We start from the raw sequence: 20,858 nt of genomic DNA, 5'->3' as shown, positions 1-20,858 counted from the left end.
TTGTCAATTAAAATCTCCTTTCTTTGGGGGGGGGGAGACTGCAGCAAAAAAACAGGCCCTGTGTATTAGACTACACAATGTAAGTGGCAGAACGTGGCTGGCTGATATACGACAAACAGAACTGATGTATAGAAACTTGTTGTCAATTAAAATCTCCTTTCTTGGGGGGGAGACTGCAGCAAAAAACAGGCCCTGTGTATTACACTACACAATGTAATTGGAAGAACGTGGCTGGCAGATATACGACAAACAGAACTGACGTATAGAAACTTGGTGTCAATTTTAATCTCTTTTTTTGGGGGGAGACTGGAGCAAAAAACAGGCCCTGTTTATTACACTACACAATGTAAGTGGCACAATGTGGCTGGAAGATATAAGACAAACAGAACTGACGTATAGAAACTTGGTGTCAATTTTAATCTCTTTTTTTGGGGGGAGACTGGAGCAAAAAACAGGCCCTGTTTATTACACTACACAATGTAAGTGGCACAATGTGGCTGGAAGATATAAGACAAACAGAACTGACGTATAGAAACTTGTTGTCAATATAAATCTCCCTTTTTTTTGGGGGGAGACTGCAGCAAAAAACAGGCCCTGTGTATTACACTACACAATGTAAGTGGCAGAACGTGGCTGGCAGATATACGACAAACAGAACTGACGTATAGAAACTAGTTGTGAATTTAAATCTCTTTTTTTGGGGGGGGGGAGACTGCAGCAAAAAAAAGGCCCTGTGTATTACACTACACAATGTAAGTGGCAGAACGTGGCTGGAAGATATACGACAAACAGAACTGACGTATAGAAACTTGTTGTCAATTTAAATCTCCCTTTTTCTGGGGGGGGAGACTGCAGCAAAAAATGGTCCCTGTGTATTACACTACACAATGTAAGTGGAAGAACGTGGCTGGCAGATATATGACAAACAGAACTGATAAATAGAAACTTGTTGTCAATTTAAATCTCCCTTTTTTTGGGGGGGAGACTGTTATGATCTGGTGGCCTTGGAGCAGCATGAGACGTACTGTGGAGAAGGTGGTCCCTGTACTGACCGCAAACCCTGAACCTAGCAGCGCTACTAAAAGCAGCCGTGGGGGGTACCTAACACTCCCTAGACCCCTCGGCACAGCCTAAGAACTAACTACCCCTAAAGACAGAAACAGGAAACCTATCTTGCCTCAGAGAAAATCCCCAAAGGATAGATAGCCCCCCACAAATATTGACTGTGAGAGGAGAGGGAAATAACATATGCAGATATGAAATCAGATTTTAGCATAGGAGGCCATACTAGCTAAAAAGAAAGAATAGAACAGAGTACTATGCGGTCAGTATAAAAACACTAGAAAATATCCACCGCAGAAAATACGGATAACCACATCTGACATCTAAAGACATGGGGGGTATATCTGCATCTCCAGAGATATAGCTAGGCTGCAAAAAATCCTTCACAGACCAAGCTGGACAAAACAAAAACATGAAAATGCACAGAACTATAAGGTCCACTGCAGGTGGACAGCAAAAACAAAGCCAGGACTTATCTTTGTAGAAAAACACAGCAAACTGGAGAGACCAGCAGGGAAGTGAATCCTTCAAGAATAATGGACAACTGGCACTGACTAAAGGATCCAGCAAAGCTATATACCCCAGTCAGTTTTGCAATCAGCAGATACACCTGTCCACTCCTGCAGCCCAGGCACAACTGCATTACCCTCCACAACCACCGGAGGGAGCCCAAAAGCTCAATTCACAACAGTACCCCACCTTGAGGAGGGGTCACCGAACCCTCAACAGAGCCCCCAGGCTGATCAGGATGAGCCCGATAAAAGGCACGAACCAAATCAACGGCATGGACATCAGAGGCAGAAACCCAAGAATTATCCTCCTGGCCATAACCCTTCCACTTGACAAGGTACTGAAGCTTCCGCCTCGAAAAACGAGAATCCAAAATCTTCTCAACAACATATTCCAACTCCCCATCGACCAATACAGGGGTCGGAGGATCAACAGAGGGAACAACGGGCTCCACATATTTCCGCAACAAAGATCTATGGAAGACATTATGGATAGCAAAAAAGGCCAGAAGCGCCAGGCGAAAGGACATCGGATTAATAATCTCAGAAATCCTATAAGGACCAATAAATCGAGGCTTAAACTTAGGAGAAGAAACCTTCATAGCAACATGACGGGAAGATGACCAAACCAGATCACCAACTCGAAGCCGGGAACCAACACACCGACGACGGTTAGCAAAACGCTGAGCCTCCTCCTGAGACAGCACCAAATTGTCCACCACATAAGCCCAAATCTGCTGCAACCTGTCGACCACAGAATCCACACCAGAAAGGTCAGAATGCTCAACCTGCCCAGAAGAAAAACGAGGATGAAAACCAAAATTACAAAAAAAAAGGCGAAACCAAAGTAGCCGAACTAGCCCGATTATTAAGGGCAAACTCGGCCAATGGCAAAAAAGCCACCCAATCATCCTGATCAGCAGACACAAAGCATCTCAAATAGGTCTCCAAGGTCTGATTAGTTCGCTCAGTCTGGCCATATGTCTGAGGATGAAATGCAGAGGAAAAAGACAAATCAATGCCCAGCTTGGCACAAAAGGCCCGCCAAAACCTAGAAACAAACTGGGAACCTCTGTCGGACACAATATTCTCCGGAATACCATGCAAACGTACCACATGCTGAAAAAACAACGGAACCAAATCAGAAGAAGAAGGCAATTTAGGCAAAGACACCAAATGAACCATCTTAGAAAATCGGTCACAGACAACCCAGATAATCAACATTCTTTGGGAAACAGGAAGATCGGAAATAAAATCCATAGAAATATGCGTTCCAGGTCTCTCAGGGACCGGCAATGGCAAAAGCAACCCACTAGCGCGGGAACAGCAAGGCTTAGGCCGCGCACAAATCCCACAGGACTGAACAAAAGAACGCACATCCCGTGACAAAGAAGGCCAACAAAAGGACCTACCAACCAAATCTCTGGTACCAAAAATCCCAGGATGGCCAGCCAACACAGAACAATGAACCTCAGAAATCACTTTACTAGTCCATCTATCAGGAACAAACAGTTTCCCCACAGGAAAGCGGTCAGGCTTATCAGCCTGAAAATCCTGAAGAACCCGTCGCAAATCAGGGGAGATGGCAGAAAGAATCATCCCTTCCTTCAAAATGCCGACCGGCTCAAGAACCCCAGGGGAATCAGGAAAAAAACTCCTAGAGAGGGCATCCGACCTTAACATTCTTAGTACCAGGAATGTTCAAGACCACAAAATCAAAACGAGAGAAAAACAGGGACCATCGAGCCTGTCTAGGATTCAGCCGTTTGGCAGACTCGAGGTAAATCAGATTCTTACGATCGGTCAGGACCACAATACGGTGCTTGGCCCCCTCAAGCCACTGTCGCCACTCCTCAAATGCCCACTTCATAGCCAACAACTCCCGATTGCCGACATCATAATTGCGTTCTGCAGGCGAAAACTTCCGAAAAAACAAGGCACACGGTTTCATCAAGGAACCATCAGAATTCCTCTGAGACAAAACGGCCCATGCCCCAATCTCAGATGCATCAACCTCAACCTGAAATGGAAGAGAAAAATCTGGCTGACGCAACACAGGGGCAGAAGTAAATCGGCGTTTAAACTCCTGAAAGGCATAAACAGCCGCGGAGGACCAATTCGTCACATCAGCGCCTTTCTTGGTCAAATCGGTTAGAGGTTTAACCACACTGGAGAAGTTGGCAATGAAACGACGATAAAAATTAGCAAAGCCCAAGAATTTCTGAAGGCTCTTCACAGATGTGAATACCCAAAAGAAAATATTTACTGACCACAAATATCAAGACAATTTTTCAGAAATTCAATAAATTTTTATTATTATAAAACAGACATAACACAATCAATAGCATTTTTATTAAAATATATCCATATGTTTGGAATTTGTATACTCTAAAATAGAAAAACATACATATGCATGTGCAATATAGATCAGCATGTGGGGGGGCCAGGGCGTACAACACCTGATCGGTAAAAGTAAACCAGTATAAATAATATCACGGCTTCAACAACCATTCACATTAAAATGTATAAACACTATATATATATATAATTAATATTAAATAAATAACATTTCATGTGTTGGTATAAATAAATAATGAATTAAATAATTTGTGTAAGAAACAAAAAATAAAAAATAAAAAATAAAAAATAAAAAAATAAAAAAATAAAAAATTATAAATAAAAAAAAAAAAAAAAAAAAAAATCAATAAAGATTATCCAATTATAACTATGCGCATATCCATATGAAATGAGTCTGTATCCGATGCATGATTGATGAATTGACAGAAAAAATAAATATAAACCAGTGATATGTGTAATTGATTAACGTGATTTATAAAAAAATATATATATATTACAAACTATATGAATTAATTAATGTGCAAAAAATATATATATATAAATAAGTGTCAAAAAATGTTTGTCAACTAATTGAAGAAAAATTAATGAACAAAACGTGAAATAAGTGTATAAGTATTTGATATATGTATATATATTGTATATTAAAGTGATAAATTTAATGAAATAAAATGAACAATATGCATATAAACAGAATTAAAATGTGAAAGACTATATATGGATTATATCATTCATCAACCATGCATCAAACACAAAACATGTGACAAACGGTTTTAATTCACTTTGACATAAGTGTCACAATGGAACTGCACATAGGTATCCAAAGGGATAAGTGATGGATAATGCTCAGAGAAACAATAATAAATAAATAAAATAATACTAAACCGTGAATACCGACCAGGAGTGCGCGCCTCAGCTCCCCCACACACCACTCCAACGTACGTTTCGCAACCGCTTCGTCAGGGAGTGGTGTGTGTAGGGTGCGACCGCATTATATAGTGTGTTCACAGCTGCAGACTATTCCATAATCCGGGACGCCATAATTACATGGCGCCGAGACAAGGCACACGCCCGCTTCCATCACAAAAGCCGGAGACCGGAAGTGCGTCACCGAGTGCGACCGTGAGGTCACAGTCAGCGACGCACTGAGTCACCAGCTTCAGGACGGAGCGCGCGCATGCGCAGTTCGGCGCTCGACGTACCCACAGCCATGTTAGTGTAGGGAACAACTCCGGGCACAGTGAAATAATAATATTGATTGCAAAACCTGTTGGTATCCCACCTATCTAAAACATACTCTTATAATAAACATATTGTGCTGTAAAAAATTACCAAAAAAATTACAACATAACATGAATAATATATAAAATAATTAATAATAAATAACTTATACAAACACAGTTTATATATATATATATACAAAAACATATTTAAAAATAATATTTAATGCCGCCATTCATATATAATTAATCTACTATCAATAAAATAGAAAAAATTAAAAACAAATACTGAAAATAAAAGATAATGCAAAATATTTTAGCACTTAATTTATGCATAAAGTTTTATAATTAAAAAAGTATGTATTGAAAAAATTATTAAAAAATTTATTTATAAAATATAAAAATAAAAATAATGGAAACAAAAAAGAAAAAAGAAAAAGGGACAAGATATATGAGAAATAAATCAGAAAAGGAGGGGACAAAAAAATATATATAAAGAAAAAAATTTTTTTATTTTTATATTATTAATTTCAGCCAAAAAAATCCTAAATAACTGTATTTATTATAAAGTAATATCCAGAGGTCACAAGAAAAAATATGCAAATAAATGTTGTATTAATGCGATAAAAAGCAAAAATTGACCCTACAAACATAGGAAGGACACAGAAAATATTAGCAGTTTATTAAAAATAAAAATAAATAATGAAAAAATAAAAAAATAAAAAAAGAAAAAAAGGGGGAAAAGGATTTTTATTTATGTTAAGAAGGAAAATAAAATGAAAATAAATAAAAAATAATTAATAAATAATAAAAAATACAAATATATATACAAAAATAATGAAATCAAAAAACAAAAAAATAATAATATGTAATGTAATAGAAATTAATAATAATAAATAATGATAAGGGAAATAAGAGAACAAAAAATAAAAAATAAAAAATAAACAATTAATTAATATTAATACTAAATAAATTGAATAAGTAAAAAATAATTAATTAAAAGAAATCAATAGTGTAAATAGATGGGTAAAGATGACGGAGGAGAAAATCCAAACCAAGAGGTATATAGATGATGGGAGAAACTCTACTATCCCTAGAAACCAATAAGGGCACTGGTATATGTAATAATATACAATATCATCGATATTAAAGGGATCCAAAAAGAGAGATTATTAAAAAATTTATCCAACCAGAAGATAAGTTAAATAATATGGGAGAAGGTCCACAAATCAAAGAGACCCATGAAGGTAATATGTGGGAACACTATATACTAATAATAATAGATTACTGATGGATCAAAGCCAAAAAATCCTAAAAAATCATCCATCTAACTGATATGGAAATAAGTCCATGGAGACCAATAAGAGCTATACGGGATCTAAACAGAGAGATGTTAGGAGAGTCATAAGAAGGCTATAGAAAGCTGGAAAAACCCCATTGTTCATTAAGGCCTATGGGATTCATACTCTGTAATAAGGTGATCCATTTACACTCCTTCTGTGCGAGTCTCTTACTGGCATCCCCCCTTCTATTGCCTAAATGTAACCGATCTATCCCCTTAACTTGAAGTAAATGGGATTGGTTGGGGTGATATTTGCGAAAATGTCTTGCTAAAGGTTTTAATTTTGATATAGCATTAATATCACTCATCTCAATCTTTTCTGCTGCTTTGATATCCTTAATATGCTCCAAAACTCGGACACGCAGTTCTCTTGTCGTCATACCCACATATATGCGGTCACAAGGACAAGTGGCTTGATAGATCACCATTGACGTACGACAATTTAAATGATGTAAGATTTTATATTCACGAGATCTCGTTGAATTATGAAAAACGTCTGTTTTTGTTATATATTTACAGGCCTTGCAGGAACCACAACTAAATGAACCCCATTTCGGACCTTTCGAATTGAAGATGAAATTGGACACTGGAGGAACATAATGACTGTGTACCAATGATTCACCCAGAGTCTTGCAACGTCTTGCGACGATAAGAGGTTTATTGGGTATCAATTTAGATATGGTTGGATCCTGCAAAAGAATAGGCCAAAACTTTGTAAATATACCAGTCATTTCTTTCCATCTTGAATGATAGTCAGTAACAAAGCGTATTTGTCCATCTGTTTCCTTAATTTTCTTCCGGGACGTAACTAAGGTCTGTCGATCAGTATTTTTTGCTCTAACATAAGCTCTATGTACAACATCATTCTTATATCCCCGTTTCAAAAATCTATTAGTAAGATCTTTGGCTTGTTGTTCAAACATTGTATCTTGATCACAAATACGCCTTGTTCTGAGAAATTGTCCCGTAGGAATTGCTCGGATGACATGCGCAGGATGGGCAGATTGAGCATGAAGTAGTGCATTAACACTGGTTTCTTTTCGATATATAGAAGTATGAAGATGACCAAATTCATCAATTCTGATTCCCAGGTCCAAGAAATTGATGGAATCCTGCTTCACCATCCAGGTAAGTCTTATATTGTTATCATTCCTGTTCAAGTATTGAAGGTACTTGTCCAGTTCATCTCGTGGACCCTGCCAAATAAACAAGATGTCGTCTATAAATCTCATCCACAGTATCACTGCACCAGTCATAGTATAATCCTCATTCTGAACATAATCATGTTCCCACGATCCCATAAAGAGATTTGCGTATGACGGCGCAAAAGCTGCCCCCATAGCCACGCCTCTTTTTTGTAGATAGAATCGGTCTTTGAAGACGAAATAGTTATAAAATAATGCGTACTCTAAGAGTTCCATCAAAAATTCAATAAGTGATCTATCAAGATTGCGACTAGACAAATATCGTCTTGCTGCTATTAGGCCAAATTTATGTGGTATTGACGTGTATAATGATTCGACATCACATGTAATAATGTGCATGTCAGGATTCATATGTACACCGTCTAACCTCTGAAGGGCCTCAGTGGTGTCCCTAATATATGATGGTAGTTCTGCCACAATCGGTTTCAAATAGAAGTCCAAAAATTTAGAAATTGGTTCCAACAAGCTCCCATTCCCAGATATTATAGGGCGTCCAGGAGGGTCGACCATACTTTTGTGGACTTTTGGTAGTAAATATAGCGTTGGGACTGTTGGTGACTCGGTCCTTAACCCCTCCCAAATTGACTTGGGGATTATACCATCCTCCAATGCGGAATCTAAGATATCAAATAACTTCTTCTGATATAAAGAAGTAGGATCCTGTGGCAAGCGTTCGTAACATAAGGGGTCATTTAATTGTCTGAATGCTTCTTTTTCATATTGTGTACATGGCCATACAACAATATTGCCACCCTTATCGGATGGCTTAAATACAATCTCCTTCATCTTAGTCAGCTCATCAAGTGCCCTCCTCTGTTCATATTGAAGGTTATCATATGGTCTTTTTGCAGATATTTTAGTAACCTCATCGCATACCATCTTAACAAACACTTCAATTGAGGAACTTTGTGACAGTGGAGGAAAAGTTTTTGATTTTTTCTTAACAAAATCAGGAAATTTACCTGGTGTATCCTCCTGTTCTGCAATTAAGGCTTCAAGCGCCTGTAAGGCTTCCAATTCCTCTTCTGTGGAGAAAGTATTGGACATCAATTTATCAGTATGGAATTTTTTTAAAAGAATCTTACGGGCGAATAAGAAGGTATCTTTAATAACCGAGAATTGTTCCAGTTTTGCTGTGGGGCAAAAACTTAATCCCAAAGATAATACAGAGACTTGTGCAGGTGTTAGTTGTATTTCTGATAAATTAATTACCTTTAACGTGCCCTCATTAGCAAAATCTTGATCTCGATGGTTCTTCCTTTTAACGCCCATAAATCTAGTATTGTATCCACTAAATGCCTCTGATGAGTCTCCAATTGAAGTGTTCGTTGCACTTGACGAGCTAATACTTGCCAATGATGCAGTTGATCCAGACCTTTTAACCCCCGGTTTGATACGCCATTTGTATATTCTCCCATTCTGATAGTCATTTAAATCTCTCTGGAACTTTGTCACCTTGAGTTTTTGGACTTCTGACTCCCATTTTGTAAAAGATGCATTAAGGTCATTATCAAAATTCGTAAGTTGTTCAACAGATAAATTTTTCTGAATCTTCTCTTGAATGGACTTAATGTCCACCTCTAGTCTATCCACAGTTCTCTTATCTATTTCAATCAATATTTCCATAAAAGTACGTGAACAAGTGTTGCACGCATCTTCCCATTTTTTCAAAAGTGCTTCATCATCCAATGAAAATGACGGGAATACCTGTATACGAAGACCGCGTGGTATCAAATTCCGCTGTACATATTGTTCAAGTGAACTTTTGTTCCACCAGGATTTGGTCCTTTTGTATAATAATTCCTTCAGGTGCGTCTTGTCCTCCTGAATATTGTCAGGTATCCCATCACATGTGTTCCTTCCCACTTCCTTAAAAATGGTATTTAATTGTGACAGCCAATTGGTGTCTCGATTCTTATAATCCATATCAATTGGTCTTTTCAACAAAACAAGCAAAGAAATCCTATATAGAAAAGAAATACCAAATAATATTGAAAAATATTCAAAAAAGTAAATATTCCACACTACGCAAATACCCAAAAGAAAATATTTACTGACCACAAATATCAAGACAATTTTTCAGAAATTCAATAAATTTTTATTATTATAAAACAGACATAACACAATCAATAGCATTTTTATTAAAATATATCCATATGTTTGGAATTTGTATACTCTAAAATAGAAAAACATACATATGCATGTGCAATATAGATCAGCATGTGGGGGGGCCAGGGCGTACAACACCTGATCGGTAAAAGTAAACCAGTATAAATAATATCACGGCTTCAACAACCATTCACATTAAAATGTATAAACACTATATATATATATAATTAATATTAAATAAATAACATTTCATGTGTTGGTATAAATAAATAATGAATTAAATAATTTGTGTAAGAAACAAAAAATAAAAAATAAAAAATAAAAAATAAAAAAATAAAAAAATAAAAAATTATAAATAAAAAAAAAAAAAAAAAAAAAAAAAAAAAAATCAATAAAGATTATCCAATTATAACTATGCGCATATCCATATGAAATGAGTCTGTATCCGATGCATGATTGATGAATTGACAGAAAAAATAAATATAAACCAGTGATATGTGTAATTGATTAACGTGATTTATAAAAAAATATATATATATTACAAACTATATGAATTAATTAATGTGCAAAAAATATATATATATAAATAAGTGTCAAAAAATGTTTGTCAACTAATTGAAGAAAAATTAATGAACAAAACGTGAAATAAGTGTATAAGTATTTGATATATGTATATATATTGTATATTAAAGTGATAAATTTAATGAAATAAAATGAACAATATGCATATAAACAGAATTAAAATGTGAAAGACTATATATGGATTATATCATTCATCAACCATGCATCAAACACAAAACATGTGACAAACGGTTTTAATTCACTTTGACATAAGTGTCACAATGGAACTGCACATAGGTATCCAAAGGGATAAGTGATGGATAATGCTCAGAGAAACAATAATAAATAAATAAAATAATACTAAACCGTGAATACCGACCAGGAGTGCGCGCCTCAGCTCCCCCACACACCACTCCAACGTACGTTTCGCAACCGCTTCGTCAGGGAGTGGTGTGTGTAGGGTGCGACCGCATTATATAGTGTGTTCACAGCTGCAGACTATTCCATAATCCGGGACGCCATAATTACATGGCGCCGAGACAAGGCACACGCCCGCTTCCATCACAAAAGCCGGAGACCGGAAGTGCGTCACCGAGTGCGACCGTGAGGTCACAGTCAGCGACGCACTGAGTCACCAGCTTCAGGACGGAGCGCGCGCATGCGCAGTTCGGCGCTCGACGTACCCACAGCCATGTTAGTGTAGGGAACAACTCCGGGCACAGTGAAATAATAATATTGATTGCAAAACCTGTTGGTATCCCACCTATCTAAAACATACTCTTATAATAAACATATTGTGCTGTAAAAAATTACCAAAAAAATTACAACATAACATGAATAATATATAAAATAATTAATAATAAATAACTTATACAAACACAGTTTATATATATATATATACAAAAACATATTTAAAAATAATATTTAATGCCGCCATTCATATATAATTAATCTACTATCAATAAAATAGAAAAAATTAAAAACAAATACTGAAAATAAAAGATAATGCAAAATATTTTAGCACTTAATTTATGCATAAAGTTTTATAATTAAAAAAGTATGTATTGAAAAAATTATTAAAAAATTTATTTATAAAATATAAAAATAAAAATAATGGAAACAAAAAAGAAAAAAGAAAAAGGGACAAGATATATGAGAAATAAATCAGAAAAGGAGGGGACAAAAAAATATATATAAAGAAAAAAATTTTTTTATTTTTATATTATTAATTTCAGCCAAAAAAATCCTAAATAACTGTATTTATTATAAAGTAATATCCAGAGGTCACAAGAAAAAATATGCAAATAAATGTTGTATTAATGCGATAAAAAGCAAAAATTGACCCTACAAACATAGGAAGGACACAGAAAATATTAGCAGTTTATTAAAAATAAAAATAAATAATGAAAAAATAAAAAAATAAAAAAAGAAAAAAAGGGGGAAAAGGATTTTTATTTATGTTAAGAAGGAAAATAAAATGAAAATAAATAAAAAATAATTAATAAATAATAAAAAATACAAATATATATACAAAAATAATGAAATCAAAAAACAAAAAAATAATAATATGTAATGTAATAGAAATTAATAATAATAAATAATGATAAGGGAAATAAGAGAACAAAAAATAAAAAATAAAAAATAAACAATTAATTAATATTAATACTAAATAAATTGAATAAGTAAAAAATAATTAATTAAAAGAAATCAATAGTGTAAATAGATGGGTAAAGATGACGGAGGAGAAAATCCAAACCAAGAGGTATATAGATGATGGGAGAAACTCTACTATCCCTAGAAACCAATAAGGGCACTGGTATATGTAATAATATACAATATCATCGATATTAAAGGGATCCAAAAAGAGAGATTATTAAAAAATTTATCCAACCAGAAGATAAGTTAAATAATATGGGAGAAGGTCCACAAATCAAAGAGACCCATGAAGGTAATATGTGGGAACACTATATACTAATAATAATAGATTACTGATGGATCAAAGCCAAAAAATCCTAAAAAATCATCCATCTAACTGATATGGAAATAAGTCCATGGAGACCAATAAGAGCTATACGGGATCTAAACAGAGAGATGTTAGGAGAGTCATAAGAAGGCTATAGAAAGCTGGAAAAACCCCATTGTTCATTAAGGCCTATGGGATTCATACTCTGTAATAAGGTGATCCATTTACACTCCTTCTGTGCGAGTCTCTTACTGGCATCCCCCCTTCTATTGCCTAAATGTAACCGATCTATCCCCTTAACTTGAAGTAAATGGGATTGGTTGGGGTGATATTTGCGAAAATGTCTTGCTAAAGGTTTTAATTTTGATATAGCATTAATATCACTCATCTCAATCTTTTCTGCTGCTTTGATATCCTTAATATGCTCCAAAACTCGGACACGCAGTTCTCTTGTCGTCATACCCACATATATGCGGTCACAAGGACAAGTGGCTTGATAGATCACCATTGACGTACGACAATTTAAATGATGTAAGATTTTATATTCACGAGATCTCGTTGAATTATGAAAAACGTCTGTTTTTGTTATATATTTACAGGCCTTGCAGGAACCACAACTAAATGAACCCCATTTCGGACCTTTCGAATTGAAGATGAAATTGGACACTGGAGGAACATAATGACTGTGTACCAATGATTCACCCAGAGTCTTGCAACGTCTTGCGACGATAAGAGGTTTATTGGGTATCAATTTAGATATGGTTGGATCCTGCAAAAGAATAGGCCAAAACTTTGTAAATATACCAGTCATTTCTTTCCATCTTGAATGATAGTCAGTAACAAAGCGTATTTGTCCATCTGTTTCCTTAATTTTCTTCCGGGACGTAACTAAGGTCTGTCGATCAGTATTTTTTGCTCTAACATAAGCTCTATGTACAACATCATTCTTATATCCCCGTTTCAAAAATCTATTAGTAAGATCTTTGGCTTGTTGTTCAAACATTGTATCTTGATCACAAATACGCCTTGTTCTGAGAAATTGTCCCGTAGGAATTGCTCGGATGACATGCGCAGGATGGGCAGATTGAGCATGAAGTAGTGCATTAACACTGGTTTCTTTTCGATATATAGAAGTATGAAGATGACCAAATTCATCAATTCTGATTCCCAGGTCCAAGAAATTGATGGAATCCTGCTTCACCATCCAGGTAAGTCTTATATTGTGGGGGTTAAAAGGTCTGGATCAACTGCATCATTGGCAAGTATTAGCTCGTCAAGTGCAACGAACACTTCAATTGGAGACTCATCAGAGGCATTTAGTGGATACAATACTAGATTTATGGGCGTTAAAAGGAAGAACCATCGAGATCAAGATTTTGCTAATGAGGGCACGTTAAAGGTAATTAATTTATCAGAAATACAACTAACACCTGCACAAGTCTCTGTATTATCTTTGGGATTAAGTTTTTGCCCCACAGCAAAACTGGAACAATTCTCGGTTATTAAAGATACCTTCTTATTCGCCCGTAAGATTCTTTTAAAAAAATTCCATACTGATAAATTGATGTCCAATACTTTCTCCACAGAAGAGGAATTGGAAGCCTTACAGGCGCTTGAAGCCTTAATTGCAGAACAGGAGGATACACCAGGTAAATTTCCTGATTTTGTTAAGAAAAAATCAAAAACTTTTCCTCCACTGTCACAAAGTTCCTCAATTGAAGTGTTTGTTAAGATGGTATGCGATGAGGTTACTAAAATATCTGCAAAAAGACCATATGATAACCTTCAATATGAACAGAGGAGGGCACTTGATGAGCTGACTAAGATGAAGGAGATTGTATTTAAGCCATCCGATAAGGGTGGCAATATTGTTGTATGGCCATGTACACAATATGAAAAAGAAGCATTCAGACAATTAAATGACCCCTTATGTTACGAACGCTTGCCACAGGATCCTACTTCTTTATATCAGAAGAAGTTATTTGATATCTTAGATTCCGCATTGGAGGATGGTATAATCCCCAAGTCAATTTGGGAGGGGTTAAGGACCGAGTCACCAACAGTCCCAACGCTATATTTACTACCAAAAGTCCACAAAAGTATGGTCGACCCTCCTGGACGCCCTATAATATCTGGGAATGGGAGCTTGTTGGAACCAATTTCTAAATTTTTGGACTTCTATTTGAAACCGATTGTGGCAGAACTACCATCATATATTAGGGACACCACTGAGGCCCTTCAGAGGTTAGACGGTGTACATATGAATCCTGACATGCACATTATTACATGTGATGTCGAATCATTATACACGTCAATACCACATAAATTTGGCCTAATAGCAGCAAGACGATATTTGTCTAGTCGCAATCTTGATAGATCACTTATTGAATTTTTGATGGAACTCTTAGAGTACGCATTATTTTATAACTATTTCGTCTTCAAAGACCGATTCTATCTACAAAAAAGAGGCGTGGCTATGGGGGCAGCTTTTGCGCCGTCATACGCAAATCTCTTTATGGGATCGTGGGAACATGATTATGTTCAGAATGAGGATTATACTATGACTGGTGCAGTGATACTGTGGATGAGATTTATAGACGACATCTTGTTTATTTGGCAGGGTCCACGAGATGAACTGGACAAGTACCTTCAATACTTGAACAGGAATGATAACAATATAAGACTTACCTGGATGGTGAAGCAGGATTCCATCAATTTCTTGGACCTGGGAATCAGAATTGATGAATTTGGTCATCTTCATACTTCTATATATCGAAAAGAAACCAGTGTTAATGCACTACTTCATGCTCAATCTGCCCATCCTGCGCATGTCATCCGAGCAATTCCTACGGGACAATTTCTCAGAACAAGGCGTATTTGTGATCAAGATACAATGTTTGAACAACAAGCCAAAGATCTTACTAATAGATTTTTGAAACGGGGATATAAGAATGATGTTGTACATAGAGCTTATGTTAGAGCAAAAAATACTGATCGACAGACCTTAGTTACGTCCCGGAAGAAAATTAAGGAAACAGATGGACAAATACGCTTTGTTACTGACTATCATTCAAGATGGAAAGAAATGACTGGTATATTTACAAAGTTTTGGCCTATTCTTTTGCAGGATCCAACCATATCTAAATTGATACCCAATAAACCTCTTATCGTCGCAAGACGTTGCAAGACTCTGGGTGAATCATTGGTACACAGTCATTATGTTCCTCCAGTGTCCAATTTCATCTTCAATTCGAAAGGTCCGAAATGGGGTTCATTTAGTTGTGGTTCCTGCAAGGCCTGTAAATATATAACAAAAACAGACGTTTTTCATAATTCAACGAGATCTCGTGAATATAAAATCTTACATCATTTAAATTGTCGTACGTCAATGGTGATCTATCAAGCCACTTGTCCTTGTGACCGCATATATGTGGGTATGACGACAAGAGAACTGCGTGTCCGAGTTTTGGAGCATATTAAGGATATCAAAGCAGCAGAAAAGATTGAGATGAGTGATATTAATGCTATATCAAAATTAAAACCTTTAGCAAGACATTTTCGCAAATATCACCCCAACCAATCCCATTTACTTCAAGTTAAGGGGATAGATCGGTTACATTTAGGCAATAGAAGGGGGGATGCCAGTAAGAGACTCGCACAGAAGGAGTGTAAATGGATCACCTTATTACAGAGTATGAATCCCATAGGCCTTAATGAACAATGGGGTTTTTCCAGCTTTCTATAGCCTTCTTATGACTCTCCTAACATCTCTCTGTTTAGATCCCGTATAGCTCTTATTGGTCTCCATGGACTTATTTCCATATCAGTTAGATGGATGATTTTTTAGGATTTTTTGGCTTTGATCCATCAGTAATCTATTATTATTAGTATATAGTGTTCCCACATATTACCTTCATGGGTCTCTTTGATTTGTGGACCTTCTCCCATATTATTTAACTTATCTTCTGGTTGGATAAATTTTTTAATAATCTCTCTTTTTGGATCCCTTTAATATCGATGATATTGTATATTATTACATATACCAGTGCCCTTATTGGTTTCTAGGGATAGTAGAGTTTCTCCCATCATCTATATACCTCTTGGTTTGGATTTTCTCCTCCGTCATCTTTACCCATCTATTTACACTATTGATTTCTTTTAATTAATTATTTTTTACTTATTCAATTTATTTAGTATTAATATTAATTAATTGTTTATTTTTTATTTTTTATTTTTTGTTCTCTTATTTCCCTTATCATTATTTATTATTATTAATTTCTATTACATTACATATTATTATTTTTTTGTTTTTTGATTTCATTATTTTTGTATATATATTTGTATTTTTTATTATTTATTAATTATTTTTTATTTATTTTCATTTTATTTTCCTTCTTAACATAAATAAAAATCCTTTTCCCCCTTTTTTTCTTTTTTTATTTTTTTATTTTTTCATTATTTATTTTTATTTTTAATAAACTGCTAATATTTTCTGTGTCCTTCCTATGTTTGTAGGGTCAATTTTTGCTTTTTATCGCATTAATACAACATTTATTTGCATATTTTTTCTTGTGACCTCTGGATATTACTTTATAATAAATACAGTTATTTAGGATTTTTTTGGCTGAAATTAATAATATAAAAATAAAAAAATTTTTTTCTTTATATATATTTTTTTGTCCCCTCCTTTTCTGATTTATTTCTCATATATCTTGTCCCTTTTTCTTTTTTCTTTTTTGTTTCCATTATTTTTATTTTTATATTTTATAAATAAATTTTTTAATAATTTTTTCAATACATACTTTTTTAATTATAAAACTTTATGCATAAATTAAGTGCTAAAATATTTTGCATTATCTTTTATTTTCAGTATTTGTTTTTAATTTTTTCTATTTTATTGATAGTAGATTAATTATATATGAATGGCGGCATTAAATATTATTTTTAAATATGTTTTTGTATATATATATATATAAACTGTGTTTGTATAAGTTATTTATTATTAATTATTTTATATATTATTCATGTTATGTTGTAATTTTTTTGGTAATTTTTTACAGCACAATATGTTTATTATAAGAGTATGTTTTAGATAGGTGGGATACCAACAGGTTTTGCAATCAATATTATTATTTCACTGTGCCCGGAGTTGTTCCCTACACTAACATGGCTGTGGGTACGTCGAGCGCCGAACTGCGCATGCGCGCGCTCCGTCCTGAAGCTGGTGACTCAGTGCGTCGCTGACTGTGACCTCACGGTCGCACTCGGTGACGCACTTCCGGTCTCCGGCTTTTGTGATGGAAGCGGGCGTGTGCCTTGTCTCGGCGCCATGTAATTATGGCGTCCCGGATTATGGAATAGTCTGCAGCTGTGAACACACTATATAATGCGGTCGCACCCTACACACACCACTCCCTGACGAAGCGGTTGCGAAACGTACGTTGGAGTGGTGTGTGGGGGAGCTGAGGCGCGCACTCCTGGTCGGTATTCACGGTTTAGTATTATTTTATTTATTTATTATTGTTTCTCTGAGCATTATCCATCACTTATCCCTTTGGATACCTATGTGCAGTTCCATTGTGACACTTATGTCAAAGTGAATTAAAACCGTTTGTCACATGTTTTGTGTTTGATGCATGGTTGATGAATGATATAATCCATATATAGTCTTTCACATTTTAATTCTGTTTATATGCATATTGTTCATTTTATTTCATTAAATTTATCACTTTAATATACAATATATATACATATATCAAATACTTATACACTTATTTCACGTTTTGTTCATTAATTTTTCTTCAATTAGTTGACAAACATTTTTTGACACTTATTTATATATATATATTTTTTGCACATTAATTAATTCATATAGTTTGTAATATATATATATTTTTTTATAAATCACGTTAATCAATTACACATATCACTGGTTTATATTTATTTTTTCTGTCAATTCATCAATCATGCATCGGATACAGACTCATTTCATATGGATATGCGCATAGTTATAATTGGATAATCTTTATTGATTTTTTTTTTTTTTTTTTTTTTTTTATTTATAATTTTTTATTTTTTTATTTTTTTATTTTTTATTTTTTATTTTTTATTTTTTGTTTCTTACACAAATTATTTAATTCATTATTTATTTATACCAACACATGAAATGTTATTTATTTAATATTAATTATATATATATATAGTGTTTATACATTTTAATGTGAATGGTTGTTGAAGCCGTGATATTATTTATACTGGTTTACTTTTACCGATCAGGTGTTGTACGCCCTGGCCCCCCCACATGCTGATCTATATTGCACATGCATATGTATGTTTTTCTATTTTAGAGTATACAAATTCCAAACATATGGATATATTTTAATAAAAATGCTATTGATTGTGTTATGTCTGTTTTATAATAATAAAAATTTATTGAATTTCTGAAAAATTGTCTTGATATTTGTGGTCAGTAAATATTTTCTTTTGGGTATTTGCGTAGTGTGGAATATTTACTTTTTTGAATATTTTTCAATATTATTTGGTATTTCTTTTCTATATAGGATTTCTTCACAGATGTGGGCTGAATCTAATCATGAATGGCCTGAACCTTAACCGGATCCATTTCTATAGATGAGGGAGAAAAAATGAAACCCAAAAAAGAAACCCTCTGCACTCCAAAGAGGCACTTTGACCCCTTCAAAAACAAAGCATTATTACGAAGGATCTGAAATACCATCCTGACCTGTTTCACATGAGACTCCCAATCATTGGAAAAAATCAAAATATCATCCAAATATACAACCATGAATTTATCAAGATAACTCCGAAAGATATCATGCATGAAGGATTGGAACACAGATGGGGCATTAGAGAGTCCGAATGGCATCACAAGGTATTCAAAATGGCCTTCGGGCATATTAAATGCAGTTTTCCATTCGTCACCCTGCTTGATACGAATAAGATTATATGCCCCTCGAAGGTCAATCTTAGTAAACCAGCTAGACCCCTTAATCCTAGCAAACAAATCAGTAAGCAAAGGCAAGGGGTATTGAAATTTGACCGTGATCTTATTCAAGAGGCGATAATCAATACAGGGTCTCAAGGAGCCATCCTTCTTGGCAACAAAAAAGAATCCTGCTCCCAACGGTGAAGAAGATGGCCGAATATGCCCTTTCTCCAAAGACTCCTTAATATAGCTCCGCATGGCGGTACGTTCAGGCACAGACAGGTTGAAAAGTCGGCCCTTAGGGAACTTACAACCTGGAATCAAATCAATAGCACAATCACAGTCCCTATGCGGTGGAAGGGAACTGGATTTGGGCTCATTGGATACATCCTGGAAGTCAGACAAAAACTCAGGAACTTCAGAAGAGGGGGAAGAGGAGATTGACATCAAAGGAACCTGATCATGAACCCCCTGACAACCCCAACCAGTCACAGACATGGATTTCCAATCTAACACCGGATTATGTAGCTGCAACCATGGAAAACCCACCACAATATCATCATGCAAATTATGCAACACCAGAAAACGACAATCTTCCTGATGGGCTGGCGCCATGCGCATGGTCAGCTGTGTCCAAAACTGAGGTTTATTTTTAGCCAACGGTGTAGCATCAATGCCCCTCAAAGGATTAGGGTTCTGCAAAGGCTGCAAGGGAAAACCACAACGTCTGGCAATTTCTAAGTCCATTAAGTTCAGAGCGGCGCCTGAATCCACAAATGCCATGACAGAAAATGATGATAATGAGCAGATCAAGGTCACAGATAACAAAAATTTAGGTTGTATAGTACTGATGGCAACAGAACTAGCGATTCTCTTAGTACGCTTAGGGCAATCAGAAATAACATGAGCAGAATCGCCGCAGTAAAAACACAACCTATTCTGACGCCTGAATGTTTGACGTTCTGCTCTAGACAAAATCCTATCACACTGCATAGGCTCATGGCTCCGCTCAGAGGACAACACCACAGTGTGCACAATTCTGCGCTCGTGCAAGCGCTGATCAATCTGAATGGCCAGAGACATAGAATCACTCAGACCAGCAGGCGTGGGGAACCCCACCATATCATCTTTAACGGATTCAGAAAGACCCTTTCTGAAAATTGCCGCCAAGGCATCCTCATTCCATTTAGTCAGTACAGACCATTTTCTAAATTTCTGGCAATACAATTCTGCCTCTTCTTGACCTTGACAAAGGGCTAACAAGATTTTCTCAGCCTGATCCACAGAATTAGGCTCATCATACAACAACCCCAATGCCTGAAAGAACGAATCAACATTAAGCAAAGCAGGGTTGCCAGATTCCAGGGAAAATGCCCAATCCTGTGGGTCACCACGCAGCAGAGATATGATGATTTTAACCTGCTGAATAGGATCACCAGAAGACCGGGGTCTTAATGCAAAAAACAGTTTACAGTTATTTTTGAAACTCAAAAATTTGGATCTGTCACCAAAGAATAAATCAGGAGTGGGAATCTTAGGTTCTAAGGCAGGAGTCTGAACAACGAAATCTGAAATACCCTGTACCC

At 35.3% G+C, this 20,858-nt stretch overlaps 2 long non-coding RNA genes across 2 annotated transcripts; one reads left to right on the top strand and one right to left on the bottom strand.

Annotated features, from left to right (window-relative positions):
* Positions 1-7,011: 7,011 nt before the first annotated feature.
* On the bottom strand, positions 7,012-9,383 carry LOC138645902 (uncharacterized). Its single transcript, XR_011314805.1, has 3 exons — positions 8,906-9,383; positions 8,656-8,718; positions 7,012-7,684 (listed from the first exon to the last, which is right to left on the bottom strand). It is a non-coding gene; the product is annotated as an uncharacterized lncRNA (long non-coding RNA).
* A 4,208-nt stretch (positions 9,384-13,591) lies between these two features.
* Positions 13,592-15,619, top strand: LOC138645901 (uncharacterized). The gene is made up of 3 exons (XR_011314804.1): positions 13,592-13,725; positions 13,913-13,975; positions 14,947-15,619. It is a non-coding gene; the product is annotated as an uncharacterized lncRNA (long non-coding RNA).
* The last annotated feature ends 5,239 nt before the right edge of the window (positions 15,620-20,858 follow it).

The sequence above is a fragment of the Ranitomeya imitator genome, chromosome 7 (assembly GCF_032444005.1).
Source record: "Ranitomeya imitator isolate aRanImi1 chromosome 7, aRanImi1.pri, whole genome shotgun sequence".
Lineage (NCBI taxonomy): Eukaryota > Metazoa > Chordata > Amphibia > Anura > Dendrobatidae > Ranitomeya > Ranitomeya imitator.
This window is presented reverse-complemented; position numbering and strand designations above follow the sequence as displayed.